Consider the following 13,943-nt stretch of genomic DNA (forward strand, 5'->3'; position numbering starts at 1 on the left):
TGTAGGGGGTAGTGATTTTTTTTTGCCAACTGATGTTCCTTAATGGCAGCAGGCTTCTCAGAAAAAAATGGAAAATTAATAATTCTATAGCAAGTTCTACATATCATCACTCTATTCTCTAACACTTAGTGTTTAACGTACATAAAGAGTAGCCAATTGTGATATTAACAAACTTATTAACACCTGTGGACAAAGCTCTTTGAAGACAAATCTACACGCAAGCTTTTCCCTTAGCGAACAACAGGAATAGTTTCTTTAAAAGGATACAGCTATTTTGAAATTTCCTCAACCATTCCATCCCAGTGGGGGGATGCTTACATGGTAGGACTGTTTGGCCAAAGTGCTTGAAGCATTAGGACACAACAAAGATGGTTTTGAAATGTTTTCTTGCTCAAAATACATTTGTTGTTAGGACACTGCTAGTGCTCATTTTACATTCCATGCCTGAAGTGTTTAAAACACTGTGGTACAGGTTTCTGATTCTGTGTTGGTCAATTTTGAAATCCATGTGTCAGTAGTAAGTGTGCTGATTAGTAGAGTGGGTAACTTCTGGGAACTCCCCTTTCTTTTATTGGCAATTTCTTTGTAAAGCAAATGCTAATCCTACAGGCTATTAATAAAGACTGGAACTCCCTTGTTCATTAGACACGCAGTAGGAAAAGGGGTAACATAGCTGGAGAAATATATTTGCAATATGTTCTCTTCGCACAGTTTGCATATAAATACTGCTTTCCCTATTTACTCAAATTAGCAATGTGTAATGGAGCACTCATAGCCTTTTTGTAGGTTCCTGTGACCTTTAATTGGCACTCATTTCAGACAATTGCCATTTTAGATATTGCTGTCGCCATCTTTTGCAATTAAGTTTCAAAGTTATCATCATGGCACTTTTAATATTTAGAAATTTCTTTTTTTTTCTTTGGCTTTCAGTTGAAGACTATTATTCACCCCGGTGGACTCATCATGTTGGGGACTTTCAATTGCTACTTTAAGAAGAATGCTTCACTGAAACAGGTCTCATCCCATCAGGAACATAGAAAAACAAGCAACAGGCCGGGCGCGGAGGCACAGGCCTATAATCTCAGCTACTTGGGAGGCTGAGGCAGAAGAATCGCTTGAACCCAGGAGGCGGAGGTTGCAGTGAGCCGAGATCGCGCCACTGCACTCCAGCCTGGGCGACAGAGAGAGACCGTGTCTCAAAAAAAAGTAAAAAAAAAAAAAAAAATAGAGAAAAAGGAAAACAAAAGAAAAAAGAACAACAAGCAGTTATTTATCTATCTTTTGGCTTAAGCCAAAAGAACCTCAAATGAAAGAAACAAACAGATGCCATTAGAAAATGCACTAAAGATATGATGAAAGCTTATCAGAGATAATAAAAAATCAAATGTAGCACATCCTACATACCTGGTAAAAAATCAAATGTAGCACATCCTACGTACCTGGCACTGTTATAAGAGCTGTGTCTGTATTAACACATTAAGTGTTTGAGGTAGGTACTGTTATTATCCCTATTTGCCAATGAGAGAAAGAAGGCAAGAGAGCTTAAGGAAGTTTTCCTAATTGCCCAGCTAGAAGGCAGGACAGGTACAATTTGGTGTTAGGTGATTAGGCTTCAGAATCATCCCTCAGTCATCATATTTAATCACAGGCTTCATGCCTTTATTGTCTTTGCTCCAAAGTCTTCATTTGATTGTTTTTTTTCTAACTTGTTATTTTTTTGAGCAAACATACTTGTGAACTTTCATATTTTTAATCCTTCTTTATTGAGGCTTCAAACTATTTTTAAAAAATAGTAGAATGTATTTGCTACAAAACTGAGCACTAACTTTTGAGAAGTTGTTCTAAGCTTTCATTTGTTTCTGGTCTGAATCATCAGTCACAAATTCTGAATAAGGCTGATCTTATATTATTGCCACGTTCAGGTCTCTAGAAATAACTATTACAGGACATGACCTATCATTCTTATGGATTTTATTGAATGATGAGCTCAGCTGCTTGTACAAATCATTTTATTTGCCTTCTCCTTTAATATGTTTATCAGCAAATTAGGAAGCAGTATTTCGTGTTGTGTTGTTACTCAAAATAAGAGGATTTTACATTTGTAAAATATGTTTTTATGTCTTAGCCCATTATCTATTAAAAAGAAAACCAATAAATTTTGACATTTATAACTATTTTCTAAATTGGAATTATTTTCAAAATCAATGAATGTGATGTTATCATTGCCTTAAGATGCTTTAGAAAAATGAAGTAAAGGAGACAGACTGAAGCTAGAATTTAGCAAACAGCAAAGGGAAAACAATGACCTCTTGATTGTTAGATCAAATGCAGTTGAATTTTGACCTATGTGTAATGGCCTTGTCCACAGTCAATGGCTAAATTGATCTATTTTTTGATGATTTGGGGTTTTTTTAATTAGTGTTAAAGATCAATTTTTGCCTTATTGCTCAGGTTGTCATGTAGTTTATTTGATTTTGTCATTGGAATATAAAGGATTGCTCACTTATCAATCAAGGATGTGTCCCAGGTAAAGATAGACAATAAGGATGCTAGATAATTTAGCTAAAGAAATGACTAATGTTGAGGAATATAACTTATTAGTATTTAAGCATCTCGGCTATTATGTTTACCACATGTTGTAGATAACAATGTGCATGCGACTTGTTAAACGCCTCTTGGTATATGATGATGCTCTAGAATCTATGCCAAGTCAGGCGAAGAGCCTTATAGCTTTTGGTTTATAATCTGGGACAGAAACAGCAAGCGTAATTTTAAAATGTAAGTTTAAATAATGAATATGTTTATATGTGGAGAGGTATAGTAATAACTGCACTTTGTGGTACCAAGGACCATTTGAGAATATCTAACAAAGGGAGTTGGAAGAGGTCACCCTGCCTTCTAGCCAGTCAGAGATAATTCATTGATGGAGTGTATTTTTGAGAGCAGTTAGAAAGAGAGGGAAATAACTGGTAGTTGGCTTTATTTGAGGTAAGAAAAGGCATCCTAGGAGTAGCCTATAACATGGGAAAATACAGATGTGGAATGCAATGCAGCACAGGAGGCAAAGTAAAATGTGGACCTGGAAATAGACATCAATGAAAAGAAGATAGAGCTAAAAATTGAAGACTTCTCTTAATTCTCTGAAAGAAAGCCACCTTTTAATAAAGCCAGAGAGCTGTGGAAATACTGTTTGTACCTGGGAAAAAGGTATGGAATATGTTAGCTTTAAATTAACGTCTTATCCTGTAACACATTAGTCATGAAGTATATTCTAGAGCACCTGTGTTTGAAGTATGGGAAAACACTCATTAAGATTTTATTTATACTTGGTGATAGGCAGATTATTCCCTAGAACATTGTCTAAATGCTGCTGAGAGATGTAATTCGACTAGTAAATTAATGGTTTCTGGTGATCTTAATGTTAACATAACATTTGGAGGCATTGCTCATCAGGGGTGCAATATTGTGTTTCACAAGATGCATGAGACAAAGACACTTAATGAGTTTTGGCTGAGCTGCACATATTGTGCACTATTCTGTTCAAACTGTTACAGGCTTTCTGCCAAGATACGTAGGAGAAATGGTCTAAAAGATTAGTAGAAGAAATGGTCCCATCCCCTGCTGTGCACCCTTGTGATTGGTTTGTCAACAGTTGGAGAAAATTTTGGAATAGGCAGTAAACAGTGTCAGTTCATAGGAGGGTGGTCCTCTGAATAAGATTTATGAACAGGAAAGTAATGACTCGGTATAGTATTTCCTTCTTTGTGTAATTGTGGTTTTAATAGGTAATGGCTACTCCTATTATTCATTATTCATGTTTATTCACATTTTAAATAAATCTTTCCTGTGACAAATTCCATTTGATATACTTCTAGAAAATGAGATGGCTAGATACATTGCAAGTTTAATATTCCATTTTTGTGATATGACAAAAATTTAAAATTATTCATATTTTCATTAAATTTTAAACATAAATAAACAACTATTAAAGGTGTTTCCCATTAATAGTCTGCCAATGAAATGTGGCAAAGGCTGTTATCCTGCATTGTCTACTGCTTAGAGGACACACATATATAAGCATTATTCTGCAGTTGAAGAATCATTGTACAATAGAAAGACAAGTTGTCTGTAAACCTTTAAACTTAAACAACTGGAATAGTTTTATTAAAAAATTTTTGCAAATTCTTCAGCTTATTTTATTTGCTTTCATCATGACTTGTATATTATCTAAAAAATAGCTATCCCTACTTTATCCATGTATACATGTTGTCCATTCTAACAAAACTTCACATTTTTGTTATACCATTACAAAATACATTAGCTGACATTTATTGAATGTTTGCTGTATGCCAGGAACTATTCAAAGTGCTTTAAATATATGAATTCATTTAAATCCTATAAAGATCCTGTAAGGTAATTACTATCACCAGCATCATTTTACAGAAGAGAAAACTAAGAAACTTGTCTAACTCTCACAGCTAGAATCTAGTGAAGTAAAGATTTATTTCCAGTAGTCTAACGACTGAGTCAGGCTGGCACACCACTATGTATACTAACATTTCCAGATTACTGGAAATAAATGTTTGTGGTAGGTAGAATTGAATTGTCAGATGTTTCAAAATGAGAGAATATTTTTAAGAGCATATATGTTCTACTTGGAAGAACATAGTAGTTGAACTAAGATTTGAAATAGTTGTTTGCATTCAGTACTATTTTTTCTCTTTTATCATTTTAACCATTTTTTAGTAGACAGTTCAGTAGCATTAAGTACATTCACATTGTTTGGCAAGCATCACCACTATCCATCCCCGAACTTTTTCATCATCTCATTTTGACCCATTAAGTTCCATTCTACTCTCTGTCTAACACTATTCTTCTATTCTGCTCTCTATCTCTATGAGTTTGTCAATACTATTATAAAGTGATTAAACAGTTTACATTCATTTCAAATTGGTTAATATTTTATGCTTACATTTTCAATTCTCGTTCAGAGTACAAAGGTAAAATTTAACTCAATTTCTGTCTGGATAGTCACAAATTTCCTATTAGAAAAGTCTGATTAATGAGACTTTACTAAGAATTCCAAAATGTTACCCTACTACCAGTATTGCTGGTGGTGACTTGGATGTTGGTGATACCATTTGGGCATCTGATAACAAGAAAATTCTTCTACTGTGGCTTGCCTTGACCTTCAGAAATATACTATTGAATCTGGTAACACTTGTAAACCTATTTCGAGATTCTTTTCAGTCCTCTTAGCCCTTTAGTTTATAAGCAAACACCATGATTATCAATCAAGAAGCAAACAATAGATGTCAGGGATTCTGGCTGTCTCCCCCTGATATGTCCTAGACCACTTTTGTTTTTATTTTGCATTTTTGTTTTCAGGAATGATGAGTGCTGGCAAATAGAGAAGAATGTTTATTTTGAACCAAATAAAGCAATGAAGTTGGAAATTACTGCCTCAAACAACCTAACAAGGATGTCTTTATTTTATTTAAGAATATAGTAATAATGGTGGCCACATTCATGTCCAGTGAGGAGAGCATCCTCATATAAATACATAGAGTCTTACTTGGATCCTCCACAAATTTATATGACATTGAAAGGAAAATTGTCTGATAAATTCAGATATCATTACCTCATCTCTCATCTTGGCTAAGCCAATGAACAAACACCAATGATGAAATGAGTCCAGGATGTGAATCAACAGACCAGGCATCTTCCAGGGACCATTTATTGGGGCTTGGGATTTCCTAAGTAGTCCATTTAGGGGCCCTGGGAAGTTTGCCACATCCCATGTGAAACCAACATGTTCTCTTGGGCCTGATGTAGTAACTGACATATAATCCATTCCAGATTTCTTTTCTGTGTAGGAAATTACAAGAGAAAAAAAAATGAAATATGGTAATACTTTACGTAAGTATACTATAGAACATCCCTGACAATAATGTTTCCTAACGGGGAAAGAATAAATAATAAAATTATAGGCTTAACATAGCATAATCTCTACTAGCTCACTACTACCAAGAATGAAATAGATAATTGGTTCATCAAGATTCCAGTGGAGTGTATAAGCTTGTGTGTGTGTGTGTATGTGTGTGTGTGTGTGTGTGTGTGTGTGTTGGCAGAGCTTGGAGAGTTGGGATATACATATCAGAATTATTTGTGAGACATATTCAAACTATTCTTTGCTACTTCCCACTTCAGTTCTCTAGGAAACAATCTAGAATCTTTTGAGGGTAGAAATCTGTGTTATTTGTAAAAGTGCTTTTAGTGGTTGTGGTACTCCCCCAAAACATACTTTCACACATTCTTACATGCTAACACACACAGACACTGACACATCCATTGAGAACCATCTAAAAAGGAGAGAAAAAGAAAGGCTAGTCAGCGGCAGGTCTAGCCTAGTTAGTTTGCTACACATTTGGGAAAATAGGGGCAAGTCAAACTAGGGATCCTAAGTATATTTGCACCAACAGGCTTAGTAATACTGAGAACTAGAGGAAGTTGTGGTAATTACGAAAAAGAGAGAACAAGCTGAAAACATGCACAGAGCCAGGCTAGGAAGCATCAGTGGGCCTGTGACTGGGGCCATGAAGACATAACCTGTGGATTTAACAACACAAATGTAGATCTCATGAAAATAAGTAACAAATCAAGTTAACATTTTTTAAGACAAACATTGATTTATTTTGTTTTTAGAGACTTGCTATTAACAATTTATTTTTATAATTGTTCAATTAAAATAGATCTGTATGATTCATTAGACATGTATGCCTAGGGTCACCAACTTATCATACTTTGCTCAGGAATTGCCCAGTTTCAGCATTGAAAATCCCATGCCTCTGGAATCCCTATAGTTTTGGGCAATCTGATGGTTGGTCACTTTAAGCTCAAGACACATTATTTATAACTGTAGCTTTAGATGTTATGATACACATATTAATTATGTTTTCCTGTTGTGTATTTTGTCTGTTTCCAGCTTCCAGAAAATAAGTAGTAAACAATATGGTAAACTTTCCTTTGAATTACAAAACTATAGTTTTCAAGCAGATATTTTTACTTTCAAAGGAAGGAGACAAAATGTTATTGAAAGCAGTTGTATTTAATGCTTAAAGTGATAGTTCCTAAATTGAATGCCTGGCTGGTGACCAGATGTTCTAGGAATGGATCTTAATTGATTATAATGTCTGGCTTCAAAATGCACGTGCATGTGTTTGGAAAATCTGTCTCTTTGATGTATGTATCTTCCTTACAGATAATTAACTCTGATGGGAAGGAAAAGAGAACAGGTGTTAGGGTCATTGTTCTTAGACAACTGAAAGAAACCTGTTTCTTTTTTCTAATGGAAGTATTTTGCACCATCCATTGCACTTCAAGCATTTCTTTAGAACCGTATACATTTTAATACGTTGGGTTGTAATTTTTATTCAACTTAAAACATGTTTTAATTTTATTTTTAACTTGCTCTTTGCATGGGATATTTAGAAGTATATTTTTTAATCTCCAAATATTTGTGGTTTTACAGATATCTCTTATTGATGTATAATTTAATTTTATTATAGTCAGAGAAAACACTTGCTATGATATCATTTCTTTTTAATTGGTTGAGGTTTGTTTTATGGCACAATTGTTGTCTATCTTGCTGAATGTCCACTTGACAAGAATGTTTAATCGGCTGCTAGTTGGTTAAGTCAGATGATATTGTTATTGAAGTCTTGACACGTAATGATTTTCTGTATACTTGTTCATTCAATTACTGAAAAGGTTGCGTTGAAATTTTAATCAATAGTTGTGGACTTGTGTATTTTTCCTTTTAGTTGTATCAATTTTTGCTTCTTGTTTTTTGGAACTCTTTTGCTAGGTACACATCTAGGATTTTTATGTCATCTTGGTTATCCTTTACCATTCTTAATTTTCTCTTCATTCCAAGTAATATTTCTGTTTTTGAAGGCTACTTTGATATTTATATAACCCCTCCAGCTTTCTTTGGAGGTGGGCTTGCATGATATATTTTCTACATCAGTTTTCTTTTAACCTTTCCATGTTTTTATATCTAGAGTTTGTGGTATACAGCATAGATTTGGCTCTTGTTTTATTATTTAATTTGACTATCTCTGTATTTTACTTAGTATTTTTAGACCATTTACCTTTAATGTAACCACTTTTATGAGGTCTGGTTAAAATCTGCCCAGCCTGCTAGTTGTTTTCTATTTGTTCCACCTGTTTTTTCTTCTTTTCTGCCTGCTTTTGAATTTTTATTATGATTCTGCTTAACATGACTATTGGTTATGATTTAGACCTCTTATTACACTGGTACAACCTTATCCATGATTCCACTTTCTGTGGTTTCAGTTACCTGTAGTCAACCATGATCTGGAAATATTAAATGGAAAATTCCAGACATAGATAATTAATTTTAAATTGTGCACCGTTCTAGGTGGTGTGATGAAATCTCACATTGTCCGGCTCTTACTGCCCAGTATGTAAATCATCCCTTTGTCCAGCATATTCACACTATACATCTACCCACCTGTTAGTCACTGAGTTGCTGTATCAGTTAGCAGACGGAAGAACACATAGTATATACAGGATTTGGTACTATCTGGGGTTTCAGATAGCTACAGGAGGTCTTGGTATGTATCTCCTGCTGATAATGGGGGACTACTGTAATTAAATTATTTTTAGTGCTTTTTTAGGGTATAACAATATGAATCTTTAAAAATATACTTTATTAATATTTTTGATTGTCAAATTATAATTGCATACATTTATGCAAATTGGTGTTTTGATATATGTATACATTCTGGCATAATTAAATTAAGCTAATTAACATATTCATCACAGCCGGGCGCTGTGGCTCACGCCTGTTATCCCAGCACTTTGGGAGGCCGAGGAAGGCAGATCACGAGGTCAGGAGATCGAGACCATCCTGGCTAACACGGTGAAACCCCGTCTCTACTAAAAAATTAGCCAGGTGTGGTGGCGGGCGCTTGTCGTCCCTGCTACTCGGGAGGCTGAGGCAGGAGAATGGCATGAACCTGGGAGGCGGAGCTTGCAGTGAGCCAAGATTGCACCACTGCACTCCAACCTGGGTGACAGAGTGAGACTCCGTCTCAAAAAAAAAAAAAAAAAAAAAAAATTCATCAACCTGTTTACCTATCAGTTTTTATAGTGAGACATTCAAAATTTACTCATAGTTATTTTGAAACATATAATACATTGTTATTGACTATAGTCACCTTACTGTGCAGTAGATCTCAAATCCTCTTTCTCTTCTCTGTCTGAAACTTTACATTCTTTGATCAACAGCAACTTCCCATTCCTACTGTCCCTTTATTACCCAGCCTCTGGTAGCCATCATTATATTCTCTACTTTTATGAGTTCTAATTTATTAGATTCCACATATAAGTGAGCTCATGTGCTATTTTTGTCTTTCTGTGCCTGGCTTATATTACTTAGCATAATGTCCTTCAGATTCGTTCATGTTGTCACAAATGACAGAATTCTCTCTTTTTAAAGGCTGAAGAGTATTCTATTGTGTATGCATACCACATTTTTTTTTTATCCATTTATCCACTGATGGACATTCGGGTTGTTTTTATATCTTTGGCCCTTGTGAATAATGCTGCAATGAACATGGCAGTGCAGATATCCTTTTGACCGATGGATTTCAGTGTTTTTGAATATATACTCAGAAGTAGGATTACTGGATTGTATAGTGGTTCTACTTTTAGTTTTTTAAAGAACTTCCATAACATTTTCCATAATGGTTGTAGGGTTTTACATTTCCACCAACAATATTTGAGTTCCCTTTTCTTCACATCCTCTCCAACACTTTTTATCTCTCATAATTTTTATAAAAGTCAACAGGTGTGAGGTGATATCTCATAGTGGTTTTGATTTGTATTTCCCTAATAATGCTAAGCATTTTAAAAATGTACCTATTGGCCATTTGTATGTTTCCTTTTGAGAAATATCTGTTCAGGTCCTTTGCCCATTTTTTAATTGGGTTATTTGTTGTTGTTGCTTTGCTATTGAGTTATTTGTGTTCCTTATATATTTTGGATATTAACTTATTAGATGTATGGTTTGCAAATATTTATATTTCCTCCCATTCTGTGGGTTGTTTCTTTTGTTATGCAGGAACTTTTTAGCTTGATGCCATCCCACTTGTCTATTTTTGCTTTTGTTACCTGTCTTTTGGGGTCGTATCTAAGAAGCCATTGCCCAAACCAATGTCATAGAGCTTTTCCCTATGTTTACTAGTAGTTTTACAGTTTCAGTTCTTAAATTTAAAAGTCTTTATTCTATTTTGAGTTGTTTTTTGCATATGGCATTATATTAGGTTCCAGTTTTACTCTTCTGCATATAGATATACAGTTTTCCAGCACCACTTATTGAGAAGATTGTTCTTTCTTCATTGCGTGTTCTGGGCACCTTTATTAAAAATCTGTTGATTGTAAATAAGTGTAATTATTTGTGGGCTTCTATCCTGTTCCATTGGTTGATGTGTCTGTTTTTATGCCAGTACCATGCTATTTCATTACAATTGCTTTATAATATATTTTAAAATCAGATAGTGTGATGTCTCCAGCTTTGTTCTTTTTGCTCAAGATTACTGTGACTCTTTAGGGTCTTTTGTGGTTCTATAAGAGTTTAAGAATTGTTTTTTTACATTACTGTGAAAAAAGACATTGGGTTTTTTTTTTAATGTGGGAGATTGGAGTTTTATTATTACTCAAATTAGTCTCCCCAAACATTCGGTGAGCAGAGTTTTTAAGGATAACTTGGTGGGTGGGGGGAAGCTGGTGAGCCAGGGTGCTGATTGGTCAGAGATGAAATCATAGGGAGTAGAAGCAGTCTTCTTGTGCTGAGTCAGTTCCTGAGTGGGGGCCACAAGATTAGATGAGTTAGTTTATTGATCTGGATGGTGCAAGCTGATCTATCACATGTAGGGTCTGCAAAATAGCTCAAGCATTTATCTTAGGAACAGTATTGGGAGGGTCAGAATCTTGTAGATTCCAGCTGCATGACTCCTAAACCATAATTTCTAATATTGTCGCTAATGTTAGTCCTACAAAGGCAGTCTAGTCCCCAGGCAAGAAGGAGGTGTGCTTTGGGAAAGTGTTGTTACTCTCTTTGTTTATACTATAAGTTTCTCCCAAAGTTAGTTCAGCCTATGTCCAGGAATGAACAAGACAGCTTGGAGATTAGAAGCAAGATAGAGTTGGTTAAGTTAGCTCTGTTGCACTGTTTCAGTCATAATTTTGCAAAATTATGGTTTCAATCCCTCCCTTTGGATTTTATAACAATTTAATCTTAAGGTGTATGCTATGAAGATGGGGAAAGGCCATCAATCGCTCTGGCCACAAGGTGAGAAGAATGGAACCGCTTTGCAATTGTCTGAGCATACTCATGCAGGCATGGCTGGGCTTTCAAGGCTAGCATGGTAAAAGCATTATTACTTCCATCTACAGTTTTAGTACAGTATTTAAGTGAGCTGAATACTATAAGGTAAATAATGAGTCCTAGGATGAGGAGTACAATTCCCAATTTTAAAAGCAAAGATTTGAAAGCATTAGTTTGGAGACTTCTAGCCTACAAAGAATTTAGAATTTAGTCTAAATGGCAGGAAAAAACTTCAAGAACAGCTAACAACAGTGTACTATAGTTTTTCTTTTGAAGCATAATTTTTCTCTCTCCTGTCTCCATTTTTTCTTTTAAAAAAAAACAACACATCATGATAGAACTGATTTACAGTTTACAAAATAAAACTTTAGTCTTACTGTACTTGGCCTGATTATTTGCATAAAGTGCAGCAAGAATAATTATTTTTCATGTAGGCTTTAATTGGCTTTGATGGAACTCTATCCTATGAAGCATCTTAGATCAGAATTTTTAAAAGCCAAGTCCAGCTATGGGTCTGTACCCTCAAATATCCTTGAGTTGAGCAAATTCCTCTTCTCTTGAGGTCCCGAGATAAATAGGGATTCCTGGGCCTGTTAAAAGTGACATTCTTTACTTACCACAGGTCAGAAACCTTGTACAGGGACTCTGTGCACAAAGTATGAGGCCAGATTCCCGAATGGGCTTTAATTGGCTCTATAAATCAACTTTGATCTTTGATTCTTTAAAAGGAGCATGCCATTCCAGTCAAAGTCTTGGTAAAATGACCAATTTCTCCAATTGGGTCCTATTACAAAAGAAAACAGATTCTTATTGCACTTACACAATTAACTATACTACCGTAAATTGAGAATACTCAGACATAGTTCCCAAATTCTGGAGAAATCAGGTAGAGAGAAACATATATGCTATACATTTTGTTCACAGGAGTATATTATTTTACTCACTTGTTAAAAGTTGCCAATAGCTCTAAAGAAATAGGTTATCTTGACTCTGAAAACAAGAGGTTTAGCAGTGTTTAACACATTTGTTTTCTGTGAGAGTCCTAGAAGTTTGTTTTTTTTTCCTCTATTTGAATATCACAATTTTTTAAGTATCAGGGACCTGCACTCAGAGTCCTATATATAATTATAAACTGCCTTTTCAAAAGGACCAAAGCAAGACAAAATGTTTGTGGATGACAAAATAATTAGGATAGCCACTATTAAAGCTACAACTGACTAGGAATTTTGGTTACTTCTGTGGCATACAACAATTTTACATGACAATGCTAATTATTAATAATGTACACTAAATCATATCAGAATTATAGAAGTTTCCCATAATTTTTGGAACACGTACTAATAACATATTTATACAAAATGCAGTCCAAAGAAAACCAAACACCATTAACTCTTCTATTTGAAAGTTTTTCCTCTACTCTTTTTTTTTTTTTTTTTTGAGACGGAGTCTCGCTCTGTCACCCACGCTGGAGTGCGGTGGTGCAATCTCGGCTCACTGCAAGCTCCACCTCCCGGGTTCACGTCATTCTCCTGCCTCAGCCTCCCGAGTAGCTGGGACTACAGCCACCACGCCCGGCTAATTTTTTGTATTTTGGGTAGAGATGGGGTTTCACCGTGTTAGCCAGGATGGTCTCGATCTCTTGACCTCGTGATCCACCCACCTCGGCCTCCCAGTTTTTCCTCTATTCTAATGTCACAATCTCCAGAGTTACTAATCACAATCCTGCATTTAAGAACACCTGTTAAATTTTATAGCTGGTTATAAAAACATCTTTTAAAGAGGACTAAAACAAGATAACAATTGTCTGTGGATGACAAAAACATTTTAGGATAGCCATCCTAATAGGTGTGGTGCTAATTCATTGTGGTTTTGATTTGAATTTCCCTGATGACTAGTAATGTTGAGCACCTTTTCACAAATTTGTCAGCCGTTTGTATATCTTCTTTGGAGAAATGTCTCTGCATTTCCTTCACCCATTTTGTAATTAGGTTTTTTTGGTTTTCTTTTTCTTTGTTTTTGTATTTTGTTTTGCTGTTGAGTTGCATGAGATCCTTGTATATTTTGGATATTAACCCATTTCATAGGTTGCTATTTTCTGTTGCTTATAACAGAATACCTGAAACTGTGTGATCTATTAAGAAAATAAATTTATTTCTTAGGATTATGGAGGCTGAGATGTCCAAGGTAGAGAGGTATAGCTGATGAGAACGTCTTGCTGGTGGGGACTCTCTGCAGAGTCCTGAGGCAGTGAAAGGCATCACATGGTAGTGAGGGGACGGGTCATACTTGCTTAGCTCTCTCCTTCTCTTATAAAATCACCAGTTCCATCCCCATAACCCATTAATCCATTAAACCACTAATCCATGAGTGGATTAATTCATTTATGAGCCCTCATAATCCTGTCAACTTTTACAGGCCTCACTTTTCAATACTGCCATATTGTGGATTAAGCTTCTTGCTTATAAAATTTGGGAAACACATTAAAAGCATAGCAGTTGCCTTTTTGTTTTGTTGATTGTTTCCTTTG

Source organism: Hylobates moloch, unplaced genomic scaffold, assembly GCF_009828535.3.
Source record: "Hylobates moloch isolate HMO894 unplaced genomic scaffold, HMol_V3 SCAFFOLD_14, whole genome shotgun sequence".
In the NCBI taxonomy this organism is placed as follows: domain Eukaryota; kingdom Metazoa; phylum Chordata; class Mammalia; order Primates; family Hylobatidae; genus Hylobates; species Hylobates moloch.